Source organism: Dermochelys coriacea, chromosome 5 (genome assembly GCF_009764565.3).
Source record: "Dermochelys coriacea isolate rDerCor1 chromosome 5, rDerCor1.pri.v4, whole genome shotgun sequence".
NCBI classification, from domain to species: domain Eukaryota; kingdom Metazoa; phylum Chordata; order Testudines; family Dermochelyidae; genus Dermochelys; species Dermochelys coriacea.
Genome location: NC_050072.1, coordinates 42,938,248 through 42,959,066, shown reverse-complemented (window position 1 = coordinate 42,959,066; position 20,819 = coordinate 42,938,248). Strand labels below are relative to the sequence as shown.

The following is a 20,819-nucleotide window of genomic DNA, read 5'->3' as shown; positions in this document are numbered from 1 at the left end:
TGCACTAAACAAGGTCTAGATTTAGAGATTAGCATGTGACCTGCAATAATGGACAAAGCTATCAAAACAGTTCTCTGAATTAACATGTCCATTGCATTTAGTAAAGCTGTAAAATGCACTGAAGTACTGCTGGGCATAAACGTAATTCTACAGAACACTGAGTCGGAAGAAAGACCACAGGGAACCATGCATTAAGGTCAAGATCAACAAAGGGGCTTAGGTGTTGCAACACTCACTGTCATGGCACCTAAAAGTTAGGTGAGGAGTCAAGAGTCGCAGGAACAACACTGCAATCCACAGAGCCTGAGATAGGCACCTAGGCTCCCCTTACAATGAATTGAGGATAGACAAAAGTCTTAGAATGCCATCTACAAAAATCCAGCATGCTAGGCACCTAAACTAGCCAGTAGGAGATGCCGATGAACAGAGAATGTGCTAAGCCTGTCCCTTTTCACAGGCAGACACAGAAGTCTGAGTTATAGGGAGGCGCCTCTCTCTGTATTAGTCCACACACAAACCATCTGTGTGGAGTGCTTGTACTATAATCAAAGTGATTCCATATTTGATGAATCCTTCTTGGACAAAATGATACTGTATAAAAGTGCACATAAGCACTAAGGTGCCATTGCCTCTTAGATCAGCCAACTAGAGACCAAGCTGAGAGTGAAAGAATGGAAAGTAAAAGGCATGGTAGTTAATACTATTTATATATACAATTACAGCTACATGATTTTACTCAGATGTAGATATTAATACTTACATAAGAACATTAGAATGGCCATACTGGGTCAGACCAAAGGTCCATCTAACCCAGTATCCTGTCTTCCAACAGTGGCCTATGCTAGCTGCTCCACATGGAATGAACAGAACAGGTAATCATCAAGTGATCCATCCCGTCACCCATTCCCCAGGTTCTGGCAAACAGAGGCTAGGGACATCATCCCTGACCATCCTGACTAATAGCTACTAACGGACCTATCCTCCATGAATTTACCTAGTTCTTTTTTGAACCCTGTTATAGTCTTGGCCTTCACAACATCCTCTGGCAAGAAGATCCACAGGTTGACTGTATGCTGTATGAAAAAAATACTTCCTTTTGTTCCTTTTAAACCAGCTACTTGAGTGCAGAGAACTGTACTAGATGATCTCTTGAGATCCCTTCCATTCCTATGATTCTTTGATATACAGATATGAAGCAGACAATTACTAAATAAATACTTTCCATTATGAATAATTTATTTAAGCTCATCTCACATTTCCTTTTTCTGCAACAGACCTTTGATATTTAGAATCCTCTCAGATTACAAAAGTGCCTTTTCTTTGTTGCATGAAATTCCATTCAGATTTGGTGAGAAAGAGTATTAATTATTACCACTGTCTTCTCTCAATTGTATTCTCCAGGAAAATCTGGGCAGCAAACCTAAAGCTTTCAACATTCCACTGCTGGGCTCACGCAACCATGGCTCAAACCATTACCAAAGCAATAGCACCAGTGCCACTACCACACAATGCATCAGAGTGGATTAAAAACATCTAAATACATATTTCTTTTTAAAAATAAACCTATTTAAAATTAAATTTGAAATTATGATAACCTATGTTAAAGCTTAAACTTACTAAAATCTATTTAAAATCATTTAAATTAAATAAATATATTTAAGGAGTATGTTTGCCACCAAAGTTTTAAAGGAAGTCAAACCACTGAACTGCTGAAATGTCACTAGCTAAGCACCTGTAACCAGAGTTCACTACAGTGTGGCACCAGCTTTTGACAGCAGTATCTCTTCTGCATGTGCACAGAAAATATTTCTTCATTTCACTTTATTCAACTAGTTCAGCTCAATGACTAATTCATTCAAAGTTGAGAAAATGAGGAAAAAAGCAGAAAAGCTTGTTTTTCCTCTTCAAATCTATGAATAAAAAAGATATGCAAGAAAGAGAGTACTACTAGTTCTATAATCTTGAAGGACATGTTGACCAGAAAATCAGTTCAATTCACTAACTAGAGATAGTATTCCCTTTGTTTAATAAATCAGTTTTAAGTGCATTTTCTTCTTATGCAACCAGCACATTTAAGTAGTTTTGTTTAATAAAACCAATTTTAAAATAGGTTTGTTCATTTTTAATTGAGTTTTTAATCCATGTGGCCTGATACAAATCATGAGTAAAAAAAACCATCACTTAATAAATAAGAAGTGTGACATCATTTTGTAATAAAAAATTAAAAATAAGAATCTGGAAAAGGTATACTAAGCTTTATAATTGCTTAAATAAATTTGTATTAATATAGTATAGCCTCCTGAGTAGCAGAGAGTAGTACCAAATTACATCAACCACTGAGAATCAACCTCTCTTTAGGAACATAAAAAAAATATAAAACAAGATTAAAACTGATTATTTAAATCAATGTTTCCTGCTTTCTGATTTAAATCATGATTAAAACCAGTGATTTAAATTAATCTACCCTGTACTGCACAGAAAATGTCAGGAAACTGCTGAAATATCTGTAGCAAAGGAGACAGAAGAGAGCTTGGCTTTTCAAACTCAGGGATCTAGCATGTGGTCCCCAATGACCCATTTACACACACATCTGGGGACTCCATGTGAGGAAGGAGCTCCCCTAACTCCCAGATGGGCAGTAAGATGGGCCAGGCGCCTCAAAAAAACCCTTCTGGGACCCAGCACATGGCAGCAGCAACCCCTTCTAGGTTCAATACATACAGCAGAAGACCCACCCCAGTTCCAGCGGCAGGGAATCAAAAGCCAGGCTTACCCCAATACATCCTTCCGTAAGTGCCGATTCAATGGGTGCTCCAGGGCTGGAGCACCCATGGAAAAAAAATAGTGGGTGCTCAGCACCCACCAGCCATAACTGATTGAAGGCATTGCCAACCAACTGATTGGAGACTGGAGAAGGGGTTTGCGGGACGGCAGAGAACAGGGGTGGGTGGAGGCCTCGGGCAGGGGACAGGGTCTTGGGTGAAGCAGCAGTGGAGCACCCTCGGGGAAAAGAAAGACTCAACACCTATGCATCCTCCCTTTCCCTGAATGCAGCTTTCTGCTGTCAACTAGTGGTGGTATTAGTCCGGTAGCTCAAGCAGTAGCAGTCTGTGCTGCAGTGCTGAAGGCTCAGGGCTCAAATGCTAATGATGATTCATTCATGGATGGGATTGATTGCTATACCCAAAACAAAATTTTTTAGACTTTTTGTTTAAAATAAAAAACCTTAGAAGTTAGATTTAAAAGGTTACATTGAGAACATTATTTCAGTTGCAAATAAATAAATAAAAAAAATCAAACATTCTGCACAGCCAGGTTGTGATCAGGCAGACCTAGTACCTGGAGCCAGAATCTGCAATCACAAGACAAGAGTCCAGAGTTGGCTGAGTCAGGAGACTGGGAGACAAACTAGAGATCAGAACTATTAGTAAGGAACCAGAGTCAGGTTACCAGAGGGTCAGCGGCAGGAGACAAACCAAAGATCTAGAACCACAAGTCAGGTGCCAGATCAAGCCAGTGAAGCAGGCAGTCCAGACCAGGGTTGAGCCAAGTTATTCAGGACAACTTCCTGTTCCACAGCCTCACATTGGGGTACGACTTCATGAGTTGCAGACAAGCTATTGCCAACAGGCTGCCACATACAAGATTGTTGTGTAGCTACTCCCATGAAACTTGTAGACCTGGGTTTGAAACCCATGGGTCATGACATTTAAAAAGTTCATAAAACTGGCTTTTTGCAACCTAAACATTCTTTTAATGTAGGGTATGGGATTCTGGTGAGGCAGAGGGGGCAGATATCTGAACAGACTAGCAAATCACTTTTCTACACCTGACTTGTCCCCATTCCCTGAACATGCAGTCCTGGATTTCAGTTGTCTGACAATTCCTCGTGGATGCCCTGTTGACAATCTGAAGTGTAGGTCTATTTTGAAAAATGACCCCCTGTAAACTCTAAACTACTTCCCATATGTATTCAAAGCCATATCTGCTTATATTAGTAAATAAATAATAATAAAGTTTTGATTTAAAAAAAACAAATAAATATACAAAAAACAGAACCAAACAGAACTAAAAGGAAGCTGCATTTTATGCCCTGTAAGTCAACATGATTGTTTACGAAGTACCAAAGTGACATTTGTGCAAACTCATTGATGGGTAAAGAGAAGTTGGGCTAGAATCAACTGGGCCTAATTTGGCTTGCACACTCTTCATAACTGGTGATGATACATGTGACAGAAAAAAAATCCCACTTGATTCAGACTCCAAGTTTGAGTTTACAGAGCTGACAATTCAGAAAATTGTTTCTTTCCACTTTACAACTGCTCATAGACTAACAATTAAAAAGTTCTCCCCAGGCAGCACAGACAGAGGAGCAGCACAACCTAGCAACTTGCAATATATCTACCAAACTTCAGAAGCCCAAGTTGCTATCATAAATGGTTAACTGTAGGTGTACTTCCGAGGATGTGGGGGTAGGGTAGATTGATTTAAATCACCACGTGGAAAGCCTCAATTTAAATAATCGATTTTAGTCAACTTCTCCATTTGTATTTCCGTTATTTTTCTAAAGCAAGGTGAATTCTTATGAGTTGATGTAACCATTAAAACAAGTTGATTTGCAACTAAATAGAACCTTTTCACTAGATTTTGGACTTATTTTTGCTGCCAAGGATGTATTTTAACTATGTACATTTAAGCAATTATTCACCTTAATATTTTCAGATTCTTATTTATTGTTCATTTTTATTATGTTAGAAATTGGTGAATGATATAGGGCTTATTTACTAGATAATTAACTATTTGCTCATGATTTGTGTTCAGGTGTATTAGAATAGTAACTGGAATTTAATTAAGCATACAAAAGAGCATATTTATTTTTATTTAAATGTTTTGTGATTATAAATTTAGGCCTTAATATATTGTGTATTAAATTCAGATTTCATCTTAAACAGATTTTAAACAAAAAACCTTATAATTTAAATAACTGGATTCTTTGACTTTGGTTAAATTAAATTTAAAAATCTGATTTAAATTAAAAAACTTTAAACCCTTCCTCCCCCACAATAAATCGATTCTTATCCACACTAGTTGAGGGAGAGGAAGGCAAATGGAACTTGGGAAAGAAAAGGTTAGGAGAAAAAGGAAGTAATCAAGGAAAATAATATTTTTTTAAATTGAAAATAGAGGTTTAAAAACTGTAAATAAGTAAATTATAAAAATAAACTGAATGTGGGCCACTTTCTCTTTCACACACACTACCCACCCCTGAATCAATTTATGGATTAACTAACTAGTGAAATGTTATTTTATCCCCATGACCCTCCTTCCCCCCTCTCAGGTATTCTGTTACACCCATTTCTTGCTTCTTATCTTAAATTAGGCCATGTCTACACTAGAGATCTTACAGCAGCACAGCTGTACCAATGCAGCTGCACCATTGTAAGATCTCTCATGTAGCCACTCTATGCCAATGGGAGAGCTTTTCCCACTGACATAACAGTTGTCCAAACTGGCGCATCTATCGGTGTAACTTATGTTGCTCAGGCATGGGGGTGGGTTCACACCCCGGGTGACAAATTATACCGACAAAAGCACTGGTGTCGACAGCACTATGTCAGTGGGAGAAGCTCTCTGTTGGCATAGCTACCACTGCTCCTTGGGGGTCGTTAAATTATGCCAATGGGAGAGCTCTCTCCCATTGGCAAAGAGCTGCAGCTGCGCCGCTGTAGCACTGTATACTTAGACAAGCCCTTAGACAGCAAACTTCTCAGGATGGGGATGTGTCTTACTTGTGTTTGTAGAGTTTCTATGAAAATAGGACACCAAACCTGCTAGGGACTTTGTGATGTGTAACAAGCTAACAGTGTTCCATAACACCCACGGTTAGCAAGGAATGAGTTGGCTAGAAGAGTGATAAGTAGGTGATGACTCACTGCGCAAGTGGATCCTTAGCCATCTCCTATGAGGGAGGAGGAAGGGAGGACTTTCAGAGCAAGACGGCTGAGCCAAGACTGAGTGTGTGTGGAACCTATTCGTGTGGGGAGGAGGAGCCCTGAGGGGAAGGCTTTGGCCAGGACAGTTTCCTGTATAATTGTTTGAAAACTGTTTTGTGAGAGACTTCATTAAACTAGACCAAGGATGGGTGAATTTGTTTGAGACTAACTCTGTACTCATTAAACCAGACTGAAGAGTGAGAATTGTTTGGAGTAGGCTGGGAAAGTACTACCTACTTACAAAATGAAAAGGAGTACTTATGGCACCTTAGAGACTAACAAATTTATTTGAGCATAAGCTAGAAGTGAGCTGTAGCTCACTTCATCGGATGCATGCAGTGGAAAGCTTATGCTCAAATAAATTTGTTGGTCTCTAAAGTGCCACAAAGTGGAAGAAAGTACTCCCTTTCTTTTTGCATGCTAACAAGACTGCTACTCTGAAACCTACTTACAAAATATTATAATAATTCAATTTTATTTTTTAAAAAAGTGCATACCCTAAAAGCTCTAGTCTTTATATAGTTGTCTGAACAGTTAAAGATACCAAATACAATTATTTGTTTTCTAAAATGCAAGACATTTTACTGTTGAATCTTTACAAAAGGGTCTTGAAAGCCAGCTTGCTACTGGACATACACCAAAGTTGGGTATCGGTCCTGTTCGAAGAGAACTACATTAATGCAAACTAGGAACCTTTCAGTTCACACCTGCAGCATCCACATGGGGGAGTTACAGCACAGCACTTTGATGCACACTGCTATTTACACCCCTGTTGTCTGAACTGCAGGGTACTGTACGCAAACATTTGAATGGGCAGGAAGGAAAGATGTCATGTTGCTACCCACGAAGTACAGAGAAGCAGGAGGAGAAGGAGAAAGAGGCTGCAGAGAACTGAAGTGAGAATAAGAAGAGACCAAAGTAGGGGGAATGTGATAAGCAGAGAGGGACTGTGATAGTGTGGGGGCAGAGGACCTGGTAGTTGGCAAGGGAAGAAGGGGGCAGACTGGGGAAGAAAGAGGTCAAGAAGGGTTTGAAACAGAGCACACTCCGCTCCAGAGCATGGAAATGAAACCCAGGACTTATCCTGCTGTCAGCAAATACCCATGAAACCCATAAGCAAAGTATGTCTGATCCTCTTCTAGGATCTGGCCCATATAAAGGATAATAGCCAGCTACGTTCCATTCATTCATATAGTGGACATCTGTACTGTAGATCTAGTTTCAAGACCTGCCTATGACTCATGTGGGTATTAGTAACTTGCACATGGTGGAAATGTGTGTGCCAGTTAGCTTTTTAAAAAAATCTAGGCATTTTCGTATATAAAAAACTACATTAAAAACATTAAGGTTGCAAAGTCCAACATGCAAAAATTGGTAAATCAATCTTTTTGTGTGATGCAATATGGTATTATATTTCCCCTTAAGGGTTTCCTGAATCATTCTAGTGCACAAAATGGGTAAGTGCTCATTGAATTAATCAAGGTTGTACAGTATCACCTCAAGCAAGGTATTCCCAGCAGATAAAGGAAAGTGTTATCACTATACAAGGCACTGGGGTTTTTTGTTGTTGTTCATCTGGAATACCGTTTGCAATTTTGGTCTCCTATGTTTAAGAAAGATTAATTCGAACTGGAACAAGTGCAGAGAAAGACTGCTAGATTGATTAGAGGATGGAGAACCATTTAAAGAGAGGTTTCAGAGTAGCAGCCGTGTTAGTCTGTATCCGCAAAAAGAACAGGAGTACTTGTGGCACTTTAGAGACTAACAAATTTATTATTATAAATATAACAAATTTTATTAAATTTATTTGTGGGCTGTAGCCCACTTCATCGGATGCATAGAAGAACATATAGTAAGATGTGTGTGTGTGTGTATTATTTATATATATACACACACACTGGAAGTTACCATACAAACTGTGAGAGGCTAATTAGTTAAAATGAGCTATTATCAGCAGGAGAAAAAAAAAAAAACTTTTGTAGTGATAATCAAGATGGCCCATTTAGACAGTTGACAAGAAGCTGTGAGGATACTTAAGGAAATAGATTCAATAGGTGCAATGACCCAGCCACTCCCAGTCTCTATTCAAACCCAAGTTAATGGCATCTAGTTTGCATATTGATTCAACCTCAGCAGTTTCTCAGAGTCTGTTTTTGAAGCTTTTCTGTTGCTAAATTGTCACCCTTAAATCTTTTCCTGAGTGGCCAGAGAGGTTGAAGTGTTCTCCTACCCGTTTCTGAATGTTATGATTCCTGACATCAGATGTGTGTCCATTTATTCTTTTGCATAGAGACTGTCCGGTTTGGCCAATGTACATGGCAGAGAGGCATTGCTGGCACATGATAGCATATATCACATTGGTAGATGTGCAGGTGAACAAGCCCCTGATGGCGTGGCTAATGTGATTAGGTCCTATGATGAAACTCTGAAACCTGGTCCTATGATGGTGTCACTTGAATAAATATGTGGACAGAGTTGGCATCAGGTTTTGCTGCAAGGATAGGTTCCTGGGTTAGTGTTTTTGTTGTGTGTTTGCTGGTGAGTATTTGCTTCAGGTTGGGGGGCTGTCTGTAAGTGAGGACTGATCTGTCTCCCAAGATCTGAGAGTGAGGGATCATTTTTCAGGATAGGTTGTAAATCTTTCATGATGAGCTGGAGAGGTTTTAAACTTAAGGAGCTTGCCTTGTTTAATCTAACAAAACAAAGGTTATGGCACATCAACAAATGGATATAAACTAACCATCAACAAGTTTAGGTTTGAAATTAGACAAAACATTTCTAACCAGCAAAGGAGTGAAGTTCTGAGACCCCCTTTCAAGTGGAGTAGTGGGGACAAAAAACAAACAAACTTAACTTGTTTCAAGACTGAGCTTCATAAGTTTATGGAGGTGATGGTATAGTGAGGTTGCCAACAATGGCATATAGCCCATTTGTGACTTCTATTAGCAAATATCTCCAACGGCTGGATACAAGACACCAGATGAGGAGGTCTAAATTACTACGAAGTATTATTTCCCAGCTGTCTGGCTGATGGGTCTCACCTTCATGCTCAGAGTCTAAATAATTACCGTATTTAGGCTCAGGAAGGAATTTTCCCCAGGTCAGATAGTCAGAGACCCTGAGGAGGTTTTCACCTTCCTCTTGCGATTGAACTAGAGCAGTGGTCTCCAAGTGGTTGATTGAGATCGACTGGTCAATCCTAGAGTATCTCCCAGTCGATTGCGATCTCTGGTTGAGCAGTGTGGCTACTACTAAGGCAGACTCCCTGTCTACCCCGGCCTCACGCCAGGGTGGTCCCAGGGGCGGAGGGACAGAAGTCTCCCTCCGCATGCTGCTCCTGTCTGCATGCACCACCCTTGCAGCTCCCATTGGCCGGGGGAGCTGAGGGTGCAGTGCTTGCAGACAGGCGTAGTGATCAGAGCCATGTGTCCCCCATCCCGCTGCAAGGGTACATTGGCCCCTTCCAGGAACAGTGTGGGACTGGGGTAGGCAGGGAGCCTGCCTTAGCCTCGCTGTGCCTGCCACTGACCGGGAGCCTCCGGAGATAAGCACTGCCCGATGGGAGGCTGCACCCCAACCCTCATCCCTGAGCTCCCTCCTCAAGCCAGCACCCCATACCCCCTCCTGCACCTCAAGCCCCAGCCTGGAGCTTCCTCCCAGAGCCAGCAACCCATTCTGCACCCCAACCCCTGCCCCAGCCCTGACCCCCTCCCAGAGCCAGCACCTTGTAGCCCCTCCTGCACCCCAACACTTTGCCCCAGCCCGGAGCCCCCGTCTGCACCCAAACTCCCTCCTACAGCTTGCACCCCTCACCCACACTGCAAACCCCTCGGACCCAGCCAAGAGCCCACATCCCCTCCTGAACCCCAAACCCATACCCCAGCCTGATGAGAGTGAGTGAGGATAGAGGATCGAGTGAGCGGGGTGGGGCTTTGGGGAAGGGGTGGGGCCTTTGGAAAGGGGCAGGGTAGATCCTGGGTTGCCCTTAGATTCAAAAAGTGATCTTGTGCATAAAAAGGTTGGAGACCACTGAACTAGAGTAAATGGTAGGATTGTCTATAACCTGAATTGTTTAAATCAAGATTTGAGGACTTCAGTAACTCAGCGCCAGTGGTTATGGGCCTATTACAGGACTGAATGGAAGAGGTTCTGTGGCCTGCAGTGTGCAGGAGGTCAGATTAGATGATCACAATGGCCCCTTCTGGCCTTAAAGTCTATGTATTAATGAGACTTGGCTGCAGGACCACAGCCACATTTGTTGCGAAATTGGAAAGTGTTAAATGAAAGAGGCAAAGGACTGCAGTAAAAGAGGATGGTCTCATAATTAATGCAATGGAAAGCCATCCTTAATAACTAGATTCTCTTTCTGCTACATTCCTATCGGAGGCTGGGCAAGTCACTTAAGCCAAAATTTTCACAGGTGGCCAAATAGGTGCTGACTTGAAACATCTGAGGACTTATTTCAAGAATGCTGAACACACACATCTCCAACTGAAGTTGACTGGAGCTGTGCTGTGAACACACAAAATGCAACAAAAACATTAAGTACTCTGAAATATCACACCCCAGGCATTTCAAGTTGCGGACCTGAAGTTGCTGGATAAGGCTCAAATTATGAAAAGTAATGTCTCTTTGCCTCAGTCCCTTACCTGTAAAAAGAAAATACGGTCACCTCAACCTTCCACGTGTTACAAATATTTATCTTCACAAAGCATTCATACACTACAGTGATGAGTACTATAAGAAAGCACATAAGGAAATTGATAATTCCATACAGGGTTGCATGATGAGCACCGAAGAAAGCAACAGGTCACACGGTGAATGAGGAAGATTAAAATAAATACTTAATGGCTACCCATCCAGTGAGGACAGTCTATCCTAAGCATTGAATGAGACAGGGGTCGTGTAGAAAAAGAGTAGTATGAATAATGGAATTCAAGGTTATCATAGAATCAAAGGACCGGAGAGGTCAGCTAGTCCAGTCCCCTGCACTCAAGAATGGATTAAGTATTTTCTAGACCATTCCTGACAGGTGTTTGTTTAACCTGCTCTTAAAAATCTCCAGTGATGGAGATTACACAACCTCCCTAGGCAATTTATTCCAGTGCTTAACCACCCTGCTAGAAAGTTTTTCCTAATGTCCAACCTAAACCTCCCTTGATGCAATTTAAGCCCATTGCTTCTTGTCCTATCCTCAGAGGTTAAGAAAAACAATTTTTTCCCCTCCTCCTTGTAACAACCTTTGACATACTTGAAAACTTATGTCCCCTCTCAGTCTTCTTTTTTCCAGACTCTCATAATGCATATGCATAAGGGAGCCAAATTAAAGCAATCTTAATGCTGGAAATTTCCTAGTTTTTGAGTATTTGGCTTTGCAATCTTAACTCTCCTTTATATAGAGATCTTTTTAAAATGCAATACTCATTTAAACTGAGTTTAATATGTACTGAACTGCTGTAGTCTTGTATGCTCATGCTTGAATTTATAATTGAACACGTCATTCTATTACAGTTCCATTCCTTAAAAGTTGCTTAATATTCCAGGAGTTTGGCCTTACAGAGACAAGATCCCATGCTTTTCCACTCCAAACGTGAACAGGTTCTTAAAACTCCAAGACCCGCCCAAAAGGAAGATATCACTGAGACACTCTGTCAAGTGTCAAGGCATTGTAAAAACAAGGCAATTGAAAACAGGCAGCTTTCAGGAAGTACAAGTTCCTGTTTGCATGTCATAATGGTAGTGACTGATACTAGGTTCTTATCTTGCTGCAACAGCTACTTGATTTTGCTTGTCCGTATACATCACTCCAAAAAATATTTTTCATTCTATTGTGTTTCAAAAGAGACATGTTCCATCTGCTAGTGAGGTATGATCTGTTTCTATGTGACATTATCACATTACACTTGAGAAGACCAATACCAATTTATAAACACTAAACCTTGGCTCAGTTTCAAAACTCCTTACTACCTGCCACATAAGTAATGATAAAATGTGTGGATTATCTTTTTTGTCATATAATTTAGAACTACTCTTCTATGATGCAAGGCTCTTACATTTTCTACACAAGGTAATTCTAAATAACTGATTTATTATATGATTGAACTAGAACTGTATTGTCCCTTTGGATTTTTTATAACACAACAGAATCTAGTCATTCCTCTTTTGACCCAAAAAAGCTATCCAGGGCCACAAGTAATTTGTGCTGAAGTGCAAATAATTTATTACAGCAATAAAGATTTTTATATTCTGGAGCTATTGTATATTTGCAAGATAATTGTTATTTCTTCAAGTTAACACCTTACTCAAAGGAAAGTTTAATTTTGAGAATGTTTTAATTTCCTTGAAAGTTATTTTTAATACCTATAATCAGAAAAAAAACACTAACTGTGCAGGTACAGTTTGAAACCATCTTTACTAGCAAAATAATATACGCAATTTAAAACAAGCTGTCTTTGTGTCTACTTAAACAAGAGGATTACTGGGAGAGCACAAAGTGTTTAGAGAGGCAGTAACAATGAATACACTTAAGGATACTTTCCTTGGGGATGCTCCCCCTCAATGAAAGTAAAACACCTTCAGGGATATGAGATTTTTTAGAAGGAATTCATTCAGGCTAACATAATCCTGGAAAAATACATGGAAGTTGCTGAAACACTAGTTCTACCAGTGTCATCTACAAGTTTCTCCCTGTTGAGGAGTCTCTCTTCATCTGAAGGGTGCTTTGACAGAAATTTGCTTTCAGTGGAAATAACTGTGGCCTCCACCTACAAGGACAGGACTGCCAAGTCACACTCCAGTGGATCTTGGAGAATATTTAAGCACATTGTCTGTCTTCCTTGTATGGCTGCAGATCCCTTTGTGGGCATGCTTGATTGTTTTGGTGATTAGGTGGAGAACCTATCCTCAGCTATGTCCTGTACAGCTCCCTATTCCATTCAGTCAGCTAGATCTTCAGAGATATAAGCATGGAACCTACAGCAGATAACAAATGGAAACTTCTAGCTGTGTGGAATTCCTCCTGGTCCTCTTCTCTCTGGCAGTCTCAGCATTTATGTGCCTTCAGCCATGTAGAATGCCACTTCACTTGTTGCCTTTGTTGTTTACAAACCATCACGCCTCCTCTCTGGTTTCCACATTGTCTGGTTCTCTGACGGCCAATTCCTTGTTGTTGAACTGGGGGTGGTTATACTTCCTGAATCAGATTGTCCGAAGATTCCATAAGCCCTTTCATAAGAGAAAAGGCCATTTCTCCTTTGGAAAGATGGGTTCCTGATATTTATAGCCAAGACAACCCCAGCAGACCTGTAATGTCATAACAGGCAGCATGTTGGTGGGACAGTTGTTCCAGAGACAGCCTTGAGTGGGGGTTCCCTGCCGGAACTGTTCAGCAGAACTGTGAGGCAGGAGGTCTGGGCCAATGTCTACTGCTACAGATGCAAGAGTGTGTCAACAGCTCATGTATGCTAACAAAGGAAACATGAAGGAAACCAAAGCTCCCGTCAGCATTCTTGAGATATCTGGTCACCATGATGTGGTGAAAGAGCCACATATATGCCAAGTGGATGGGATAGAGAAATGGGATCATTGCTTGTCCCAAGCCTTGCAATCCTGTCTGTGGTCTTGATGGCAAGACAGAGATGTTTCCAGTTGGCACCCAAATCATGCACGACTTGTGTCTGTAGCTCCCTGCAAGGTGCTAAAAGATATCCAGTTGAAAAACACTGTTCAGAATATATTATACTGAAAGAACTGACTTCACTACTGTGTACAGCTGAAAATATCAGAAGCTTATCAGAACCATCCACCAAGTACAGTATGTTCCAGTAACAATCCAGAGGTGTCAAAAAGTATGGCAAATCCAATGGTTTAATATTCAGCCTTAAATGTCTCTCAGCAAATACTGAGAAGGAATTAGACTTTCACATACTCTGTCTGTGCACAAAGATGACATTACTGTTTGTCAGTCTTGAAGATTTTCTCCTGTATTTTTAAATGCCGTATTTTTAACATTTTTTCCACACTGGATCTAGAAATTTAGCAGCATGCCAAATTCCAAGTTTAACATCAGACAAATTATGGCTTCTTTCCCAGAAAGAAATGAATTTTTAAAATTTTACACTAAAGCATCTGCAGAATGCTCAATAAATTCAATAATGGACTGCACTTTGTTATAACTGTGTATTGGTTATTTCACAAATAGGCATTTCTATAGCAGCTTCTAACCAAGTATTTCAAAGCTCTTTATAAACATTGCTTAGGCCTCAAAAGATCCCTATGATGTAGTACATCATACAATCCTGTTTTACAAAGGAAGAATCTGAGGAGACATGCCTGCAGCCACACAAGTCTGTAGCAGAGCCAGGAATAAAAAACAGGTCTAACATAATCCTGTCCATTAGCCACTAGCTAATGCTTTTTTCTCCCACGCAGAGATGCATCATCATTCTCTACTAAAGTTTTCCACACAAGCCAGTAAGGTCCTGATCCACTGAAGTCAGCGGGAATCCTTCCATTAAACCTCAGTGAGCTTTGGAACAGGTTCTTACTCACTGTGGCTTTTAAGATGAAATGGATAAAGAACTGGATTAATCTTCAGATGGAACAAACTAGTATAATGCAAGTTATTAGTTAAACTAATAGAAATTGTAAAAAAGTTTTATTTCAAGAACAGTATTCTATTTTCTGATGGCCTAAGGTTATTTTTTTCTCCATGCAGAAATTAATACTCACTGTATGAGGCTCTGGGGAAAGTATTCTATTCCCTACTGACTTTAAGCAACCTGAGCCAACATAACAAACAAGAAATGGACCACCTCAGAGTTAACATTTTGCATTGCTTCTTAAACTTCCAGCTTGATTATTATGTTACGTGGTGCTCTAATGTATGTGCTTACCAATAACCCAATTAAAGTTACCAGTTCATTAAATCAGAAACAGCACAAAGAGGAGATGTAAGTTAATATTATGGAAAAAAAGGAAGCATGCACCACAATAGCAAAAAATGAAAGAAAACTTTGTGACTCAAAAAGCCAGCAATTGAATTGGATTCTTTGCTTTTCAAAATCCTTGTCTACAATATGCATTGCGGTGTTTGCTCCAGACCTCAAACGTAGCATCAAGAAAGCACGTTTAAAAAACAAAACAAAACAAAAAAAAACCCTTAATTGTTAATCTCCTCTCCTCTCCCAGTACATGGAAGCTACATCCAGGGCTATTCCTACCCATACGCAAAGTACGCAGCTGTATAGGGCACCAAAATTTCCTGATGCCCTATGCAGCTGCATGCTTCTCCACCTTTTCACTAAGGCCCCCACCTCTGCTCTGCCCCAGCCCTGCCTCTTCCCACCCAGCTCCGCTCCCACCCCTTCCCAAAGCCCCTGCCCCTTCTCCGCCCCCACTCCCCTGAGAACTGCAGCAGAGGTCAGGTGCCCTGCACTCACCGGCAGCAGTAAGTGGAGCGACCCAGCCCCAGCCTGCTCTGCTCCTCTGACTCTCAGCCACGCCGCCGGTGAGTGCTGGGAGGCGGTTCCCCCTCTGCCTCCCAAGGCTGGGAGCCAGGGGAGCAGAGCAGAACGGGCTGGGGCCAGGTCGCTCCACTTCCTGATGCCTCCGTAAGTGCAAGGTCGGCTTGGCTGCCCTGCACTCACTGGGCGGCAGGAAGTGGAGCAACCTTGCCCCAACTCACTTAGCTCTATCAACTCATGCTGGGAGGTGGTTTCCCTCCTGCCCCTCCCCCCCCGCAGAGGCCTGTGGGACTGCATAGGGCACCAAAATGGCTAGGGACAACCCTGGCTACACCCCAAGTTATTCTCATCTCTCTCTTCCATTACTACTATTTTTGGTTCTGTCTCCTAAAAACTTACTGCCATGCTACTGCCTAGATTCAATACAATGTGCAAGCAACATTTCCTGTACTACCTTTTCTTTATTATAGCCACTGAACAATCAACAGTCTTGCTGGGTGTTCACATTTAGTAGCATGTTATTTCATTTCTAAAATGGTATTTCACCAACAAAATGCTTAATGAAACAGTTTTTACTAGTGAACTATTAAATTTCAAATTTAAGTGAAATCTCTGATGAGAGAGTCAGGAGTTCGTAGGGTGAATCCTACTATCAGCAAAAATTGATTTTCATTAATTTCTGGCATCAGGAGAAGAAGATGTGGGGGGAAGAGTGTGTTTGCTTAATGGGTTTAATTGGCTCTTTTTGGTGAAATTACCTAAGAAGGCTGAGACCATCACCTATAATCCAAAAAGATCCAAATAAACTGCAGTCTCAAAGAATTATGCAACAGGCTCCAATTAAACACATACTTTAAAGTGTATTTACATACATTTGTACTGCACATATATAGAATATATATATATAGTATACATTTTTATATACAATATCACACAGTTCTGGTTATTCTTTCTCCCCTTCCCTTTCATTCATTGGACTGATGTGAACCTGTCTATGCATCCTTTATTACCCTCAGAGCCTGGAAGCAGACAGGAAGCCAGATGTATCAGCTTTTGCAGTTATAAAAAAAAAAAAGTAACAAATGTGGCACAATTCTGACTCAAAAAAATGGGAAGTAGGGGCCTGAGAACCAAAATTTCAGCAATTAACTGGATAGCTTTTCTTCAGGATATTAGATTGCTTGGTGTTATTGGGGTGGTTACTGGATCTGCGAACCATTTCATCCTCACCCATAACAATTTTATATTTGACAACATACACACTTTGTCCAAACATAAGGAACAGTCATGGGTAGTAGGATGGCTCCCCAATACGCCAATCTCTTCACAGGCCACCCTAAAGAATTACTGACAAATGCAATTACAAATGACACTTTGTCTGTTCATAGGATAAAAGTATCATTAAACTCCCACACAAATTTCCACAACTTCATCACCCATTCATTCAACTCTCTCTAGAATGCTTCCACATTAGCATCAAACTTGCTCAACACAACAATCAGCTTCAGCTATATACGAGAAACCCACGCATCATAGATTCATAGATACTAAGATCAGAAGGGACCATTCTGATCTAGTCCGACCTCCTGTACAGCGCAAGCCACAGAATCTCACCCACCCACTCCTACGAAAAACCTCACCTATGTCTGAGCTATTAAAGTCCTCAAATCATGGTTTAAAGACTTCAAGGAGCAGAGAAGCCTCCCTCATATCACCCAGGCCCCATGCTACAGAGGAAGGAGAAAAACCTCCAGGGCCTCTCCAATCTGCAAAATTCTCTCCAAAATTCCTTCCCGACCCCAAATATGGCGATCAGCTAAACCCTGAGCATATGGACAAGATTCACCAGCCACATACTACAGAAAATTCTTTCCTGGGTAACTCAGATCCCATCCATCTAATATCCCATCTCAGGGGATTAGTCCTATTTACCCTGAATATTTAAAGATCAATTACTTACCAAAATCCCATTATCCCATCATACCATCTCCTCCATAAACTTATCGAGTAGAACCTTAAAACCAGATAGATCTTTTGCCCCCACTGCTTCCCTTGGAAGGCTATTCCAAAACTTCACTCCTCTGATGGTTAAAAACCTTCGTCTGATTTCAAGTCTAAACTTCCTGGTGGCCAGTTTATACCCATTTGTTCTTGTGTCCACATTGGTGCTGAGGTTAAATAATTCCTCTCCCTCTCCTGTATTTATCCCTCTGATATATTTATAGAGAGCAATCATATCTCCCCTCAACCTTCTTTTAGTTAGGCTAAACAAGCCAAGCTCTTTAAGTCTCCTTTCATAAGACAAGTTTTCCATTCCTCGGATCATCCTAGGAGCCCTTCTCTGTACCTGCTCCAGTTTGAATTCATCCTTTTTAAACATGGGAGACCATTCAGAACTGCACACAGTATTCTAGGTGAGGTCTCACCAGTGCCTTGTATAATGGTACTAAAACCTCCTTATCCCTACTGGAAATGCCTCTCCTGATGCATCCCAAAACCGCATTAGCTTTTTTCACAGCCATATCACATTGGCAGCTCATAGTCATCCTATGATCAACCAATACTCCAAGGTCCTTCTCCTCTTCCGTTACTTCTAATTGATGCGTCCCCAATTTATAACTAAAATTCTTGTTATTAATCCCTAAATGCATAACCTTACACTTCTCACTATTAAATTTCATCTTATTACTATTACTCCAGTTTACAAGGTCATACAGATCCTCCTCTATAATATCCCGATCCTTCTCTGAATTGGCAATACCTCCCAGCTTTGTATCATCTGCAAACTTTATTAGCACACTCCCACTTTTTGTGCCAAGGTGAGTAATAAAAAGATTAAATAAGATTGGTCCCAAAACCGATCCCTGAGGAACTCCACTGGTAACCTCCCTCCAACCTGACAGTTCGCCTTTCAGTAGGACCCATTGCAGTCTCCCCTTTAACCAATTCCTTATCCACCTTTTGATGTTCATATTGATCCCCATCTTCTCCAATTTAACTAATAATTCCCCATGTGGCACGGTATCAAATGCCTTACTGAAATCTAGGTAAATTAGATCCACTGCATTTCCTTTATCATCACGCCTACCTTCACAGACCCAGTCACCATGCCAAACCCACCAAGAAATCTCTTATCTAAAGCCAAGCACTCAGATTCCATAGAATATCCCGGACTTTCTCCTCAGCATACACATCTTAACATACTTAAAAACCACCTTCGTCAAACAAGGACACTCCACCAGAGAAGTAGATTACATCATGGAATGGGCCACCCAAATACCCAAAGCGAATCTACTTCATTACAGAAACTGCCAACTGTCACTACCACCCCACAGAGAAACCCATATGGGGTATCAAACAATTTACAACCCATATTCAACAGGGACCGCATCCTGAAAGAAATCTTTCCTGAATCCCTCTTCTGACCTTCAAGCAACCCCCCAACCTTACCAAGATCATCATCAGAAGCAAGGTCCCCCCAGCCCAGGACACACACCAACTCAAAGAGGCACCAGACCCAGCTAGAACAGATGAAAAACCAGTAGACATATCTTCAGCACTATGATGATCAACACCGCCCACAATACACCTTTCAATAAATATGGGTCCTACATATGCTTACCACAACATATGGTGTACCTCATCCAGCGCACTAAATGCCCCAACAACAACTATGTGGGTGAAATGAGAATCACTATGCTCTCAAACGAACTCTCAGAAAAATGATAAGACAAAAACACCATATCATCTGTGGATGTACGCTTTTCACAAAGTGATCACTCCATATCTGACCTTTCAGCCTTCATACTCAAACCTTCACAACACCTTCAAAAGACTAGCCAGGGAGCTTAAATTCATTACTCTGCTAGACACTAAAAATCATGGACGGAACAGACACACTGAATGTATGGTTTATTACAATCATTTGTAAGCCACTAACCCCCCTCTTTTTGTCCTATGACTGCAGAGGTATGAACGATCCACTCTACCTTGAGCGGTCCCCTACAACATGTGCTAAATACTTATACTAAACACACTGTTCCATCCTGCATTTTGCTGGGATGCCGAGAGTACCTTTCCCAGACCTGAAGAAGAGCTCTTTGTGACTCCAGAGCGTCTCTCTCTCACCAACAGAAGTTGGTCCAATAACAGAGATAACCATACCCACCTTATCTCTACAATACCTGCATTGAGAACATAAGAAAATATTACTTTAAAACAACAAATGCAAAGCAGCATATTCACAGCATTTTTAAGTGTTCAGTTGCAAAGAATAAAATGTTGTATGTATTTATAAATATTAAAAACAGCAGTGGTCATCTCAACCACTCTGCACCAAACCACTTCTTTGCAAAAGCCACTTCACAAACAGTTCTTCCATAGGTGATGGATAGAATAGGTCAGTGGAGGCTAAGCCTCCCCTGGTGTAGTTGCTGCTGCCGGATGCCCAGTTGAGGATTTTTGGCAGCTTGCACAGAGGAAGTTTTTGATTATGCCCCATGCAGATTCCAGAGCAGCTGAGGAGGCAGTATGTGCCACTCAACTTCCCGGGGTTCATCAATAATCTCAGAACCCAGGAAGCTGAGTAGCAGATACTACCTCCTCAGCCACCCTGGAATCTGAATGGCTTAAAAGCTCAGGTTCTTCAGGAAGAGAAGAGCTTTTCCCAAGGGGCAGCTCGGGTCTCAGGAGGCAAGGTGCAGCACAGCTGGGGCAGCTCTAGCTGGCCCATGGTTCTCCAGCCATAGATGGTGTTGGGGGTGCCATGGGAGAAGAGGTGGGGCCGGGGGCTAGCCTCCATGAAGTGGGGCTCTATCCACCACCCGCAAATTCTTCCATACCTTCCCTAGATGCTGCTAACAATGCAGAGTCCAAACGAACATGCTTTTTTGTTGTTGATTTGTGGTGGGTGGAAGAACAAAAAAAACAGGATCAGAGGAAGTATTATCAGCTAGCGTACATGCCTTCACCTTCAACAACATGACATATTTTTGCATTATACTTCTCTCAGACTGCTACCTACCCGAATCACTCCACCTCATCCAGTTGACACCATTGCATCCTGAATCGGTTTCTGAACTTGGATCTCCAACTCAGTGGGATGCAGCAATGAGCTCAATATAACCATCCACATGGAACTGTAAAAAAGTTAAGATTCATTTTAATGAGTATATATAATTCTTTTCCACTAACAGTGCCTAATGGAAATGCAATCCAACAAACGAAAAATACTAAGATTGCCTTATTTCCTATAGTTACTTGTCAGTTTAGTACCTAAGTTCTAAACCAATCATTCTTGCTGTTGAATATTAATGTGACCCAGCTATTGCTGAAGGTCAAACATTAGTGGAATGTAAAATCT

General features: G+C 41.2%; 1 protein-coding gene across 22 annotated transcripts in view; it reads right to left on the bottom strand.

Moving 5' to 3' along the window:
* Positions 1 to 20,819, bottom strand: part of ERBIN (erbb2 interacting protein) — a 214,643-nt gene that overhangs the window by 153,919 nt on the left and 39,905 nt on the right. For 18 of the 22 annotated variants that reach the window (XM_038402361.2, XM_038402369.2, XM_043514174.1 and 15 more), the window contains one exon: positions 20,481 to 20,595. The exons of the other annotated variants lie outside the window; for them this stretch is intronic. The gene's annotated coding sequence lies outside the window, so the exon portion shown is untranslated. The remainder of the gene's footprint in view (positions 1 to 20,480; positions 20,596 to 20,819) is intronic. 22 annotated transcript variants of the gene reach the window in all.